Raw genomic sequence first — 16,512 nt, forward strand, 5'->3', positions numbered from 1 at the left:
GGGGGGGGGGGGGGGGGGGGGGGTGGGGGAGGGCACGCTGCCCCAGGAGGGAGCCAGCATGAAGGAAATGTGAGCGGAGCTGGACAGTGAGCCAGGTGCCAGGATCCAGCTGGCCCTTACCAGTGTTTCAGTTGTGTGAACCAATATAAATCCTCTTGCTTAATAAAACAACAAAATAATATAAAATAAAGAATGACTTAGAAAAAAAAAAAAACAAAGCAAAACCAAGCTGGCCAGTTGCCCCCATTCCTCCCCTTTCTGAGGCAAGCTTGGTGCCCACCGAGCGAGCAGTGACCACTCACTGCCCTCCCCTAGGCCACCCCCGGTCACATGCGCTCTCAGACTGCAAAGCCAGGCGCCGAACGCCTGCAGGGGTAGGTGTAGGGGTTCCAGACCTCACGGCCAAGAGTCAAGGCCTGCTTGCAGGTTATAGGATCTCCTCCCTTGGTCGGGATGTTTGGAGGGTGATTCTCAGGGTCACTAAGACAACCCTCTGGCCGTGGCAGTGCCTGAAGAAGGACGTGGTCCCAGGACTGGAAGCTGGCAAATCTCTCCCTGGGCCCCTGCCCTCGGACATGCCATCCCATAGATACTGTCGTAAATCACCAGGCTGGGAACGCCTCTGGGCTGTTAGCAGGAATCACAAGGCAGAGAGAAGAGCCAGGCCGGCCCTTGGAAACGTCACTGCCAAGGTTGTAATGCACATCCAGCAAACAGGTGCACACACAGGAGAAAGAGAGAAGAGGGGAGCGCATTGGAAGGGCCTGTGGGGACGGGCAGACGCACCCAAGGAGACACCACTGCCCTACCCTGTGGGCCGTGCACTGTGCTGGGCACTGAGAGGGGGGTGAGTGTCAGCCTCCCTCATGCCCAGGAGGCTGGAACAGAAGAAATATGGGAGATGACACACGGAGCGGGGTGCCCGTGGGCAGGAAGGACCCAAAGGGGAGAAAAGTGAGCAAACACAGAATGGCCACCACACAGGAGGAGGAAGAAAGGCCACTAGAGGGCAGGGGCGAGGAGGACCCGGCTCGGGACAGGCAAGGCGTGGCTGGGGAGACTGCTGGGGGGCAGGGCGCAGATACAGCCCCGGAGTGTGGGGTGAATTTTTGGAAGGGAGGGCGAATCCCGTGCTGGGCTCCCACTGGGCATCTACTGCCTCTCTGGTCACACAGCCAGGCCTTTGTCTTCCGGCAGCCGTCACAGGGCGGGGCCCGCATGTGCATGGCTAGGCCAACTGGCACAGAGGACTCCAGAGCCGGCTCGCTGGGCAAACATCTGCCACCCCACATTCACCGCTCCCGAGCACAAAGGGGACCCAGCAAGCAGTGGGGCCGTGGGGAGAGGCCACACCCCAGGACGGCCAACCACCTCCCCTTAGGTAAAGGCCAGCCTCACCTGCATGAGAACCATGTCGTCTGGACCCCCGCGTCCCTCTGCCTTCTTCCAGGCTCTGGCGGCTCACAGCCCCGGAGCCGGGTAGAAAAGCAGAATCCCGGGTCCGCCCCAGACCTCTTGGATCAGGACCCGCGTTTCTGCATCATCAAGTCCGAGAAGCGCTGCTCCAGTCTGCCCCTCCCCCCACCCCTGCTCCAACCACACTGCCCCTCACCACTGGCTCCCTCTCATCTGTCACTTAAATGTCACTATCACGGCGAGGCATTCCAGCGTTGCGAGTAAGTTGCCTCATGTGATTCCGTATCTTGGTGCCCTGCTGGTTTGGGACACAGCTATGAATGCAGCTGGTGACCATCTTGTTGGTTTACATTGTGGTTTGTCTGTCTCTTTCCCCTGTATCCCACACCCCCGAAGAAGCTGAATGGGGTCAGGTGAAGGACAGACAGAACCAGACACACAGAAGGCATTCTGCAAATACTTTTGGAATTAACAACAGCCACAAGTATTACATCCTTACTGTGTGGCAATATATATATATATATTTTTTTTACATGGATTATCTTGTTTATTCTTCATGAAACCTATGAAGTAAGATACGTGGGATTTAGGATAATCCCCATTCTGCAGATGAGGAAATAGAGGCACATGACAGTAGGTCTCATAGCTGGTGACAAGCTTCCCACTCGGAGCTGGGTGGGGACAAGATCTGGCCCCATGATGACACCTGTCACCACTCCACAACTCCACCTTTTTATTCCTTTAAAAAATTTTTTTTAATGTTTATTATTTTTGAGAGAGAGAGAGACAGACAGACAGGTAGACAGAGCATGAGTGGGGGAGGGTCAGAGAGAGAGGGAGACATGGAACCTGAAGCAGGCTCCAGGCTCTGAGCTCTCAGCACAGAGCCCAACGTGGGGCTTGAACCCATGAACCATGAGATCATGACCTGAGCTGACATCAGACGCTCAACCAACTGAGCCACCCAGGCGTCCCTCTACCTTCCTATTCCTAATCAAAAAGCATCTTACACACGCGTACCCTCGGGGGCTTGACACTGAAAAGGATTTCCTAGTGGCTGTTGGGGAATCATTATCCCTTCATGTGCTTTTTGGGTAAATTACATCTTTGTAGCATCTGCATGAGCCGGGTCTGTCTATCCAGATGGTCCCACAGACTGTTGCTATAAACCATTTTACCTCCAGACATGAGTCCAGAGACAAACCCAACAGGGAAGATGTGGGGATGCCCAGGAGAAGGGACAGTTGATATTTCGATGCCCTCTGTCCAGCTGGATCACCTCACCCCTTGCGGCCACCAGGTGAGTTACTGTTCATCTTTGGAGATTCGATGGCTTTCCTTTTACGACCCTTCCTGTCTGCTCTCTCCCCGGGGCATCAGCCACGTCCCTCGTCACTCACTCAGGGCTGTACCAAGTACTCCCCCCACGGCAGCTCCGTGACCCTCTGGGCACTTATGACCTTGTTCGACCCCCGCTGAGAGCGAGGGCCACATGTCCCCGTCGCCGTGTCACTGGCACCAGCTCCCATGCCTTGAGCACTTGCATGCCCCAAGCGCCATGCTAGACTGCCCATCTGTCTTACTTTGATCCTCAGGACAATCCTTTACGTGAGGAACATGGGGTCTCACGTTCGCAAATGAAGAAACGAACCTGAAGCTCAGAGAGGTGAAGTAATTTGCCCAAGGTCACGCAGCCAGTCAGTGAGAGACCCAAAATTTGAACAGTTCAACTCAGAATGGGTGTGGTGTACCGATAATCATGTTAGATGACGCCAGGCACCGTGCTGACAACTTTGCTGCTCCATCTCACAACACCCCCATGGGGAGGATGCATAATTGCGCCCATTTTACAGCTGAGGAAACAGGCTCAGAGTGGCCGATGGACATATATTCAAGAGAGCAGGGATTTGAACCCAGAAGGGACATGCCATGCTTTGCTGCCACTCTGCTTGAAGCCTACTGCATTTACACATTTCTCATCCATTCATCTATTTTTTTAAGTTTATTTATTTAAAAAATTTTTTAATGTTTTATTTATTTCTGAGAGAGAGAGAGGCAGTGTGAGCAGGGGAGGGTCAGAGAGAGAGGGAGACACAGAATCGGAAGCAAGCTCCAGGCTCTGAGCTAGCTGTCAGCACAGAGCCTGACACGGGGCTCGAACCCATGAACTGTGAGATCATGACCTGAGCCAAAGTCGGACGCTTAACTGACTGAGCCACCCAGGCGCCCCATGTTTATTTATTTTGAGAGAGAAAAAGAGACAGCATGAATGGGGGAGGGGCAGAGAGAGAGGGGGAGAGAGAGAACCCCAAGCAGGTTCTGCACTGTTGGCGCAGAGCCTGACCCGGGACTCAATCTCACAAACTGGGAGATCATGACCTGGGCTGAAATCAAGAGTCAGACGCTTAATCGACTGAGTCCCCCAGACGCCCCACACATTTTTCATTTATAAGCCAGCGTGCTCCAAGTCTCACGCAAGCACTGGAAATCATAGTTTGACTTTTGTTTTCAACCCAAGGGAAAGAGAATCCTGAAACACCCACACTGTGGTTCCCCAAATGCAGGCAATCGGTTAGTCAATCAATCAGCCAGCCAATCAATCAGTCATTCAATCAATGCCACAGACTCAACACACAAGAGGGCGGTTTGTCCGCCTGGAGCGCGGGCTCGCTGAGCTCCAGCCTCAGAGCGAGCCAGCTCAGGGCGGTGCGGGGCCTGTGGCTCATTTGGCTGTGACAGCACCTGTCAGCCGATGATCTCTCCCCACGGCGGAAACAAGATGGTCTGGACACCGAGCTTGGGATCAAGGTTTTGAGTGTTTAAAGTGAGGGAATCCAAGTGAGGGTTTAAGGGCAGACCTTCAGATTCCCTGGCCGTGGTTCAGAAAGGCTTTTTGCTACCCTGGAGTCTGTCCTGTGGTTTCCTCGAAGGCAGGAAGGACAACTTCCCAAGCACCTGCAGCCTGAGCCCCACCCGAGGCTCAGTCATGAACTCGGAGGGGGGAGTGTGACCTTGCTGACGGCCATAAATAAAGCCAATGGGTGAGCTGGGCTTGTGGGGTGCTGGGCGCCGTTCTGTGTGCGGGACACTTACTGACTCTTTCATCCTCACGACCGCCTTTGACGGTCAGTACGAGCTCCCCCATTTTACAGATGAGGAGACCGAGGTGGTTCAGCTACTTGTCCAAAGTCCCGCAGCTGGTAGGGCTGGGATTAGAACCCACTTTCAGAACCAGTGCATACAGCCTTCCTGAGGAAGGGCACATCTCTCACTCAACCGGAGATGGATTCTGATCCCAGGACACGGGGGTCTTTTGTAGTGATCCCCACCCCGCAGCGCTGATGGCAAGTGCGGTGCAGGGAGAAGCATCAGGAGTTAGGCAGCTCCGAGTTTTAATTCCAGCTCCTCTGCCTCCTGCCTGTGTGACTTTGGGCCAAGGACTTGGCCTCTCTGAGCCTCAGATTTAGCTCTGTAAAATAGGGATAAGAATAGCACCTACCCCATAGGGTTATTAGAAGCATTAAATTAGGTAATAATAATAATAATAATAAGAGCCAACATTTACTACAAGCTTCCCGTGCTCAAGCATTGCCATCCTCTTCATTTTACAGATGAGGAGCTCAGAGAGGTTAAGTCACTTGCACAGAGACACACAGCTGACTGTGGAGATGTGGGGACTGGAGCCCTGGCTGACTCTGAGCCCAGGCTTCTAGTGACTGCATCCTCTTAAACAACCAGCATAGTGTCTATAACACAACAGTTCTTCAACACACAGCCAAAATCATTAATATCTGGAGGGTGGCCAGGCAGACAGAACCCAGAGAGGGCCTATCTAATTCTGCGTGGTGCCCAGCACCTGGCGGACGTCTGCAGCCCTGCGTGGAGTCCTACCCTCCGTTCCTCGCTGAGCAGACCCTGTGATGCCGGGCAGACAGCCAGCGTCAGCCTGGGGACTGAGGGTGCTTTGTCCGCGACTTAGAGCTGGTCATGCCCATTACGGGGAGTCAGCCCCAGGGGCAGACTTTGACCCCAGCTAGGTTTATGCTTAAAAAGAGACGGACAGTAAATGCTCAACTTCTCCCAAGACTCAACTGTCTTGGCCAGAGAGACTTTCAGCAATTAGAGTCTGGGGGTGCCCGTCTCAGGTTGAAGGGCAGCAATGTCTGTGCTACTGGTTGGAATGCAGATGCCTTGGGTCCCCTCCCCGGACCTGCTGCCTCAGAGTTGTTGGGGCGGGGGGAGGGGGCAGCAGCTCATTTCTTTAGCTGTTTGGTTCAAGTGGAATTTATCTATAGCAAGATGCACAGATCTTAGTGCATAACTGGACGAGCTTTGACAACTGTATACACCCCTGTGACCCCTGCCCAACACTCCCTGTGTGGTGCCTTCATCCAGTGAACCACATCCAGGCAGCCACTGACCTGCTCTCTGCCACGATGGGTTAATTGTGCCTGTACTAGAGGTTTCTACCAATGGGCTCATACAGCACGCGTGCTACATCTGCCTTCCGTGTTCATCCGCGGAGTCGCCAGCATTTGTGGTTCATTTTGTTCTTTACCTTCCTGAGCAACTGCATCAGTTTCCCTGTTCACCTGTGGCCGGACACCTGGGCTGTTATGCAGGCGCCACCATGAACATTTGCGGGGGAGTTTGCGTGGGCAGATGCTCGCCCTTCTCTCGATAAATAGTGGAACTGCTGGGGAGCAGGTAGAAGGATTTATTTTAACTCTCTCCCCAGGCGCCCCACCAGCCCAGTGCGGGTGGAGTTCCCTGCTGTCTCACCTGCTGTCCAGGTGAGAGGCCCCCGGAGGTTGGGGGACCTACTCTGGGTCACAGAGGAATCCGTTTTCCAAACTAATGATCGTTCCACATTTTTGATTCACATTTGGCTTTGACACCTGAACGGAATCTGGACGGTTCGCTCTGGCTAATGATGTCAGCTGTCCATGCTGGGGCTGAAAAGCCCACAGAGATGGTGCAAGGGGTATTCTCGGTCCTGAGGCTTTAACCGAGTTTCACGGCTTCTCTCCCTCAAGTCTAGAGACTGAATGCACTGATGAAGATGCATCAATCACAGCCCTTCCTCTGAACCCCACCAGGGGCCCTCAGGGACCCCCCCTACCCTCTAAGGTCAACTTAGCACAGGCAGTAAAGCAAGGTGGTTAGAGTCAGTGATGATTAAATCCAGGTCTTTCTGAGCCTCGTTCCCGCATGCGTAAAATGGGGATGCTAGCGGTACTACCTCACAGTACTGGAGTAAGGACTAAACAGCCCGAGATGTACAACGGGGGGTGGTGGTGGTCGGCTGAGCAGCAGAAGGGGGTCAAGAAGCAGAGGGAAGGGTACCATGAGGCCCGCTGCTACCTAAGGTCCCCTGCACCCCCAGCCTTGCATAGGTAGGGCGAGGTTTCTGAAGTGAGCAGATGTTGGGGCTCTATTACGGACTTAGCAGAATCAGAATCTGGGGTGGGGCCCAGGACCTGCTTTTATTTATTTATTTTTTAATTTATATTTTATTTATTTCTGAGAGACAGAGAGAGAGCACATGAGCAAGCAGGGGAGGGGCAGAGAGAGAGGGAGACACAGAATCGGAAGCAGCCTCCAGGCTCTGAGCTAGCTGTCAGCACAGAGCCCGACGCGGGGCTCGAACCCACGAACTGTGAGATCATGACCTGAGCTGAAGTCAGACGCTTATCCGACTGAGCCACCCAGGCGCCCCCAGGACCTGCTTTTAGAACGCTGCCTAAGTGGTACTGATGCTCACGAGGGCCTTGCAGCTCTCATCGTGAGGGTGGGCCAGGGCAGAGCCCGGGAAGTCGGCTGGGCGTGAGCATGCAGAAACCCGTGGGGTGGAAGGAAGGAAGGCTGATGCTTTCTGGAAGAGCCACAGAATGAAAGGAGGCCAGGGAGGACGATTAGGGACGGATTTATCCCTCCCGGCTCTGCCTGGGAGTTCCAGCCACATGGGCCTCCCGTGGCCCGTGGGCCAACTCAGCAAAGTACCAACCACACCTTCGCAAGCGAGGCATTACTGGGCCAGGCTTAGACGCTCCGGCTCTGGAGTCTGGAGGCCCTAGGCTCAACTCCCAGCTACCACCACTTCCTGGCTGGGTGAACTTGAACAAGTTCTTTCAGTGGAGCTGTGAAAAGGGTATAATAAGATGTAAGGCTTCTCTATTTTTTTTTTTTAATTTTATTTTTGAGACAGAGACAGAGTGTGAACGGGGAAGGGGACAGAGAGAGAGAGAGACGCAGAAATCGAAGAAGGGTCCAGGGTCTGAGCTGTCAGCACAGAGCCTGGCATGAGGCTTGAACTCATGAACATGCAAGATCATGACCTGAACCGAAGTCGGACGCTTAACCGACCGAGCCACCCAGGCGCCCCAACGTAGGGCTTCTCTAATGCAATTGGCAGAAGGAGGTCAGGAGCTCGAGTGAGTAGAGCATATAATACCACCAGGACTTTATCTTGCTTCCGCTTTAGGTCTGGGATGCATGTCCCGACAACCAGGAAACATTCCCCAACCCACACGGCCCAGGGACAGAGGACAAAGCTCTCTCACGCCTCTGACTGGACAGCTTCTTTCCCTCCGACTGTATTCACCTTCTTTCCGCCTCAGCTGTAACACATCTCCTCCAAGATGCTCCTAATGTGCCCATTTGCTTAGCTCTGTCCGGCTAAATAACGGGGTCTCCTGCTAGCCAGGGAGGCCCAGGTCTGCAACCGGAGTGGGGGGTGGGGAGCAAGCAACCTCAATGCACCGAGCCTCAGTTCCGTCGTCTGCAAAGGGGACCTCACAGTCGACCCCACCTTACTGCACTATTATGGGGCTTCAGAGTAATAAACCAGGTAACCCGGGGCCTGGCCCAGCATAAGTACTTGACAGATGTGATCACAAACCTGGCGGATTACTGTTATCTCCTGAGTAGCCTGTGTCGCTCTCTCTCCTGCCAGGGACTGTGCGCCCCGGGGGACAGGGCCCTTGCCAGGCAAAACTACACCCCCAAATAGGCATTCAGGGCCTCAGGATGCTCTTAGCATCCCTGACCAGGGAGGTGGCCGATTAAGTGTTCTTCAGGGCCCCTCCCTACATGGTCGCAAGTCCGTCCATGGTGAAAAATTGTTCCAGGCTGTTTAGGGGGCTGGGGGAGAAGATTCTTCCTCTCCCTCCCACCTCCAGCCAAAGTGCAATCAGATTTCCAGGAGACCTCCGCAGTGGGGATCACGAGGCCCAGGTGGGAGAAGCAGAGCCAGGAAGGACCCTGGGTTCGTCCTGTGTCCCTCATTTCAGAAGAGAAGGCGGGGGCCACGTGGGAGGGAGGAGACCCAGAAGACAGCAATGTCATCCATCACGAGTGGGGTATGAGTACCGGGGAGGGGCTGCGGACTGCCGATGCCCCCTCCCAACCCACCGTCCACAAGTGACAGAGACCCAGGGAAGTGGGGCCCAGAGGGACTCTGCTCAAGGTCCCCAGCACCAGGTGGCTGGGCCAGGACGTGAGCCGTGTCTCTAAGGCTCTAAGGCCACTGTGCCCACATATGCCTCCTGCCAGGGGCCTAATCAACCTTAAAAGGAGAGGAAATGTTTTAAAAAAGATAAAACACACACGAAAATAAAAATCCGAAACCAGCATAAGCCCCGTGGTAAGAGACCACGTCCACACTGGTTACCCGTTAGCCACACACAGGCCCTGCCTCCAGCCTCCAGCCCACCGCCTTCCCCCGGGATGAGCTGTTTTTGTCAGGCTGGGTCCTCCTGTGTCATAAGTCCACCCACATCACTTCCACTTTTTCCACTCTGCCCACCGCTCTCCTTCCTACTTCCTAATTACGGTGCAAGAGCTCACTATTGTCCCCGTGACCTGGTCTGGAAATCTCAGCGACCGCAGGCATCCTCTCCCCTCTCTACTCCTTCCCCCCAAACACGCACACCTCCAGGTCTCAACCCGGCAGCCGGAGGGCTGTACCTGGCCCGTGGAAGGACCTTATTTGGCCCGCGAGAGGTGACTTCTGTAACACGGAGTGGTAGCCAGTACTGAGAGTCTGGGTGATCTCATACCTAAAACTTGAAAATCTGGTAACCGTGGCCCCGATTCTCACAGGCGGCAAGCAGCTGAGTCAGAGCCGTGTCCTGCGGAAGGGGCCTGCCTCCTACTTTGCCACAATCCCCGCCGCTCCCTGATGCCTCACACCTGGCCGGACTCTCTCCTGTCTTCTACTTTGCCACCATTCCCCACCCGCCGCCTCCTATCAGACACGTGCATCGGCAACCCCTGCCCACCTCCCCATTCGGCTGGTCCCAGACCCTTCTCCCTTTCCAAAGCCTCTCTTTGGCCCCCACCCAGCTCCCTGCTACTTCTCAGGCAGGGGTTCATTGTGATAATTACTATCGCCCACTTCCCCAAGGCTTTCCAGTCCCCAAGTCTGGCCATGACATCCGTCGAGCCACTGTGTGGCTTCACTGCCCACAGGGCAAAGTCCAGCTTCTACAGGGGCCTCTGGACCACCCCATTCAACATGCCTTCCTATGTCAGTGTTCCTGGGCACCTGCTTTACGCAGGGCCCTGGCCCTAGGCACCAACAATACGGGGCAGACAGAAGCGTGCTTCCTCCCAGAAGAAAGATCAGTGCAGTGTCGGGGACGCGTCCGAGGGAGGGAAACGGTCCTGATGTCCCGCCTCCGGTCACATGGCTCTGCCTTCTGTCCTCTGCACACTGTCTGGTCTCCCTGCTTTGGCTTTCTCCCCTCCCCCCACTGACCACGAAGGCCTAAGCTCCTTCCACACCCAGCGTTCACACCCCTTCTCTGTGAGCCTCCCTCGCGTGAACACAGAACGGTACACATCACAAAATCTTGACCAATCTTGCTGACTTCATTCACTCAACAAACGTTCCCTGAGCAATACTGGGTGCCCGACACAGGAATGAGCAAGACAGAGGCCGGGGTTTTAGGAAGCCTCTCTTCTACTGAGAGAGAAACAACGTAAGGGATGGATTAAGAATTGTTCAGAAAAGAAAACAGAATAAATATGCATAAAGGTGAAGGTGGTTCTTTAGATAAGGTGATGGAGGAATGCCTGTCAGGGAAGGTAACAGTCCATCCGGGACCTACAAGGTAGTAAGTAGCACGGCAGAATGGGCAGGTGGGAGGAGTCCCGTGTGGAGAGCAGTGAGTGCAAAGGCCCTGAGGCAGAAATAACCTTGTGAGACGGGCAAGGCAGAGGGGCAGCAGGGAGCCAGTTAGGAAGGTACTGCCCTAACCCAGGGCAAAGTTGACAAATGGAGATGAACTTATTATGGATTTGACTGGGGGCGGGGGGGGTGAGGAGGTCGATGATTTTAGCCTGAGCAGCTAAGACAGTAGGGCACTCTTAAGGACTGAATATAAATCCGTGTTGAAGTCCTAACCTCCAACATGATGGTACTTGGAGATGGGGTTTTGGGGAAGTAACTGGGTTAGATGAGGTCATGAGAGTGAGGCCCTGGTCTGGCGGGATTAGTGTCCTTATAAGAAGAAACTCTAGATAGCTCTCTCTCTCTCTCTCTCTCTCTCTCTCTGTCTCTCTCTCCACACACATATACCAAGAAAGGGCCATGTGAAGAGTCAGCAAGAAAGCATCCATCTGCAGGTCAGGAAGTGAGCCCTCCCTGGACCCTGACCATGTTCGACCTTGATCTTGGACCTCGGAGCCTACAAGCGCCGTAAGAAAATAAGCTTCTGTTATTAAGCCACCTAGTCTATGGTGTCTGTTACAGCAGCCTGACCTAATACAGGTCCTTTACTGACATGCGGGAAGCTCAGCAAACAGTGCATGATCACATAGGTACCTAGGATGGAATTTCTCCGAGTTGAGCCTGATAAGGTAAAATGGTGAGATGCTGTCAGTGAAGCCCCCAGGGCTGTGCCCAAGGTGCGGAACCCCGCATTCACTGAGACACCCCACGCACACTCGAGCCTCAGCCTAATGTTGACGGCTGTGCTCAAAGGCCCCCCTCCCTGAAAACTCATTCCTCCTTCTCCACCCTTGTAGTGGCTGAAATGCAAAGCTCTGTTTTCCTTTACGCTTGCTCTGGGAATAAGAGCTTCTTTAATAGCACACTTCAAAGCCAACGTTCCTTTTATCAAGTAGCCTGGCCCCAGGAGGCCTTGCTTTGATCCACGGAGGAGCAGACATTGCAAAACCTTCCAACTTGGCTTTCTTGGAAAAGGAGATCATTCTATCGCGCAGACCCCAACAACTCGCTGAGTGTCAGAATGACGGACGTGAAAAGGAAAGACGGTTATGAAAATGTCCCAAGAAAACTTCTAAGACTGCAGATTTGAGAAAGAGTTTTCAGATAAAATAGGGCTGGAGATTGGAATGATCTTAATGGAAACATTTTTTCTTAAAGATGGAATTTGTGGGGCACCCAGGGGGCTCGGTCGGTTAAGTGTCTGAGTCTTGGTTTTGGCTCAGGTCATGATCTCATGGTTTGTGGGTTCGAGCCCTGCATCGGGCTCCATGCTGACAGCAAGAAACCCGCTTGGGATTCTCTGTCTCCCTCCCCCTCTGCCCCTCTCCCCCTTACACTCTCTTTCTCTCTCTCTCAAAATAAAGAAATAAACTTAAAAAAAATAAAGATGGAATTTGTGAAATTTGCCTAATGAAGAAATAAGCAACTGATTTTTTTGAAGAACATTTTAAAACAATTCAAGTATCATTAACATACAGTGTTATATTCATTTTAGCTGTACAACACAGTAATTCACCAAGTCTATACATTACTCAGTGCTCATCATGGTAAATGTGCTCAAAATCCCCTACAACTATTTCCCCCAACCCCGAACCCACCTCCCCTCTGGTAACCATTAGTTTGTTCTCTGTAGTTAAGAGTCTGTTTCTTGGTTTGTTTCTTTTTTCCTTTACTCGTTTGTTTTGTTTCTTAAATTCCACCTGTGGTATTTGTCTTTCTCTATTTCACTTAGCATTATACTCTCTAGATCCGTCCATGTTGTTGCCAATGGTAGTATTTCATTCTTTTCATGGCTGAGTAATATTGCATTGTATTTATATGCCACATCTTCTTCTTCTTTTTAATGTTTATTTATTTTTGAGAGACAGAGACAGAGCATGAGCAGGGAAGGGGTAGAGAGAGAGGGAGACGCAGAATCTGAAGCAGGCTCCAGGCTCTGAGATGTCAGCACAGAGCCCGACACGGGGCTCGAACTCATGAACCACAGGGTGGTGACCTGAGATAAAGGCAGACACGTAACCTACTGGGCCCCCCAGGCTCCGCATACAGAGTTCTGATGCTGCTGACTAATGATCTGAGCAGAGGATCGCTGGGCTGGGCCACATCTGTACCAGCCAGAAGGTCCGGCAGGGAGAGCTGGGGAACCCACAGCCAAGCCCCCCAAAACCACCCGCGGGCTCAGGGAGGCGGCTCCGCGGCAAGAGCCGATGGATCTGTTATGGGAGCTGTCGCTGTGTCAACGTGGTTAAGCTGAAACTGCTCTCCCCAGAATCCCCTTCCCTGTCGGCTCCAGGTTAGAAGCGGCCCAAAGAGGAATCTCTAGGAAATCTGGGGGGAACTTCCGCTCTCGAGGAAGACGCAGCGACGGCCGGGCACCACGCAGCCCAGCAGGTTTGAGCCGGTCCCGCTGTCTGGTCTGTGTCCAGCTCTTCCTTCCAATTGCTGGTCCTGAGGCCTGACAGTGTCCCCAGGCCCGCCACCAGGCCCGCCACCGGTCACCTGGCTGGGCACCCGCCGGCAACCGCTGCCCACGGCCTCCTCCACAAGTGTCCCCGTGGTCTCGCCTTGGTGGCCAGTCATCCTGGTCCCCCAGCTTCTGCATCACTTTCACGTCAGACCTGCCTCCCCCCCCAACCGTGTAAGATCTAATTCTTATCATAAATTCCATCCGTAGGTCACAGTGGCCCAGTTTTCTAGGTTCCGCCTGAGGTTAGCACCCACACTTTCCTGCGGACCTTCCCATCGCGGGCAGTGGTCTTGCAAGCACGGTCCCGGACCCTCAGCATCAGCACCGCGAGGAGCCTGCTAGAAACGCAAGTTCTTGGGCCCCGGCTCTCCAGACCTACTGCCTCAGAAATTCTGGGGGACCTTCCAACAGGTGCTCAAGTTCAAGAACCACTCCCTCATGTAACGGCTCTGAAGATGTATAAGGTGTTATATCGTTGATGTAATTTTACGCTGTGTGAATTTCCGAGGCCTAACCTTATGCCGGTGAACGTCGGCATTTATCGAGACACTGTGCTAATAAGCATCTTATCATCCTCACCCCAGCCCTACGAAGGCCCATTACTAGCCTCCCCGTTTAATCGATGTGGAATCCAGGGGGTCTGACCCAGAACCCACACTTGTAAGCAATATGCCATGAGGCCCAGAGCACCGAGGTGCTTCTCTGTTTCCGCAGGAGACGGAAACAGGACGTTGGCCAGAGCGGCCCTTGGTCTACGCTTAAAGGCAGTATCTCATGCACTTGGTTTTACCCTGCCCTGCAGCAGAGGCTGGGGCGAGTGGGGGGGAAGGCAAGGGGGTGCAGACAGGCCTGCCCACAGGTCCACACCCCCAGGCCTGTCGCAATAAAGTCCCCTGCCCCCGGCCAGCCTAAGGCTAAGGGATTTGGAGTGAGCTTATCAGAATGGAAAGATTTTTAAAATTTTTAGTTTATTTATTTTGAGAAAGAGAGAGAGAGAGAGAGCAGGGGAGGGGCAGAGAGAGAGGGGGAGAGAGAGAATCCTAAGCAGGCTCCTTGCTATCAGCGCAGAGCCCAATGAGAGGTTTGAACTCATAAACCCTGAGATTGTGACCTGAGCTGAAACCAAAGAGTTGGACCCTTAACAGGCTGAGCCACCTAGGTGGCCCGAGAATGGAAAGATTAAAAAAATTTTTTTAAAGTTTATTTTGAGAGACAGAGAAAGCAGAGGAGGGACAGAGAGAGAGAGACAGAGAGAGAGAGAGAGAGAGACAGAGAGAGGGAGAGAATCCCAGGCAGGATCCTTGCTATCAGCACAGAGCCCAGTGCGGGGCTCGAACTCATGAATTGTGAGATTGTGACCTGAGCCAAAACCAAGAGTTGGATGCTTAACTGACGGAGCCAGCCAGGCATCCCTAGCACGGAAAAAGTTGTTCGTTTTTTAAATTTTTAAAAAAATTTTTAATGTTTTGTTTGTGTCTGAGAGAGAGAGAGAGACAGCGTGAGCAGGGGAAGGTCAGAGAGAGAGAGAGAGAGGGAGACACAGAATCCAAAACAGGCTGCAGGCTCTGAGCTGGCTGTCAGCACAGAGCCTGACCCGGAGCTCGAACCCATGAACCGTGAGATCATGACCTGAGCCAAAGTCAGATGCTCAACCGACTGAGCCACCTGGACGCCCCTGGAAAAAGTTTTTAAAAGTACTTATGACATTAGCAGCATCTAGAAATGTATTGCGCATTTACTACGTGCCAAGTACTTTTTGCACACAGCTCATTTAATCCTCACAAAATCCTAAAACTGTTCTCCTCACTCGGAGAAATTCAGCTGATGCCCAAGTCGCCGAGGTCATTGGGGCCAGCACTTCAATATAAATCTGTAACTTTAATACGAAGTCATACCTGTTTCTCTACAGGAAATAGAGATAATGGTCAATATTCAAAATTTTTAAATTCTTTGCATCCTTTTTAGTTAAAAATGGGCCGCCTTTATAATCAGCGTTGTGACACGATTAGACAAGGACTGGCTTCCTATGTCCCTCAGGGTCTCCATCACCGCCACGTTTCACGGCCCTGTGGCCTTCCTGGGTGTGGACGCACCACACGGTCTACCGTCCAGGCCTTCACGGTGGACGGCTGGGTTGTTTCCATAGGAAGACACTTCAACTGGGGAAACGTGTTTGAACCAGGGCATCGACATTAGCAACCCCCTCTCCCTACAACCAGGGGCAACGTGGGGCCTCGGCTCTGGGGGGGGACGATGCCTGTGGCAGAAAGACCCGCGTCCCAGCCAGCAGCATAGCTGATACTCATTTATTTCAGGTGCAGACTTTTGGGGGGAAAGGCTTTCATTTTCACATGCAGAAGACGAGGTAAAAATGTCAGTGAGATCTGCCCACCTCACTCCTTCGAAAGAAAAGCTCGATCCCTCAGCAACGAGGCACCAGTGTTCTCCGTCCGGGGACGCCTACGTGTCCCCCTCCCTTCCGTTCTGAGGTCACACGCCAGGTACCTCGAGCTAAACAGCCAGGGCTCTCACTTCCCACTAGAGTATGGTAGTTGAGAACACAGACTCTGGAGCCAGACTACCTGGGTTTAAAACCCGTCTCCACAGACCGTCTGTGGACGGTCAGACCTTTCAGATTCCCTTGGAATCCAAACGCTGAAGATGGAAGGAGCCTGGGTCCCTGAAAGACTGTGTGGAGCAAAGACCCCACCTGCCCCACCCAGCAGGTTACATTGCGACCGAACTGTCTTGAGCCTTTGAGATGTGAGGCTTTTTGCACGGTAGCTAGCCTACTCCTGACTCAGTTTCCCCATGTCATTGAACTGTTATGAGTGTGAGTTATGAGTCACTATACGCAAAATGCCTAGGATGGCGCCTGTCACAACTGCTATGTACATTTAAACTAACGTTGGAGATGCCTGGGAAGGTCAGACCCCCCTCTCTCCAGCCAGCCCAGGGTCTGCCCCACTCCGGGGCCACCCCCACAGCTCCATCAAGAAGGACGATTCCCCCAAACAGTCCTGACTTTCAACACCAACCAGATACGGCTCCGGCTCCCAGGAATTTCCCTAAAATCCTTTCGAACGCTTTTCAGCCCAAAATCCTCCTGGAGGAACCAAGTGTGTCTTCCCCTCTCTGTGAGATGTTCCCAGAAACCGGGTAATTCCATCCCGGGCCAGGGTGTACACGTGTCGTTCTAAAGCTGCCAACACACTTCCCCACAGGCAATGAGTCAGAAGTAGGCTGGGCTGAAGAACTGCGTGAACTCCACGGCTGTGGGCTCAGCGAGGCACAGTCCCCTTAGCCCGGGACACGATCGTTCCATCAATGGACCCATCAGCATCCACCCACTATACGAGGCAGCAATGACGCATATGTGTGGAGCTCGCACCCC

General features: G+C 53.2%; 1 protein-coding gene and 1 long non-coding RNA gene across 3 annotated transcripts in view; one reads left to right on the top strand and one right to left on the bottom strand.

Annotated features, from left to right (window-relative positions):
• Positions 1 to 16,512, bottom strand: part of TMEM51 (transmembrane protein 51) — a 55,695-nt gene that overhangs the window by 22,635 nt on the left and 16,548 nt on the right. The gene's annotated exons all lie outside the window — the stretch shown is intronic.
• The window catches only part of LOC144241327 (uncharacterized), a 10,976-nt gene continuing 7,838 nt past the window's right edge, over positions 13,375 to 16,512 (top strand). Inside the window, exon 1 of the long non-coding RNA XR_013338029.1 lies at positions 13,375 to 13,582. This is a non-coding gene — a long non-coding RNA (uncharacterized LOC144241327). The remainder of the gene's footprint in view (positions 13,583 to 16,512) is intronic.

This window comes from Crocuta crocuta, unplaced genomic scaffold (assembly GCF_008692635.1).
Source record: "Crocuta crocuta isolate KB4526 unplaced genomic scaffold, BGI_CrCroc_1.0 scaffold127, whole genome shotgun sequence".
NCBI lineage: Eukaryota > Metazoa > Chordata > Mammalia > Carnivora > Hyaenidae > Crocuta > Crocuta crocuta.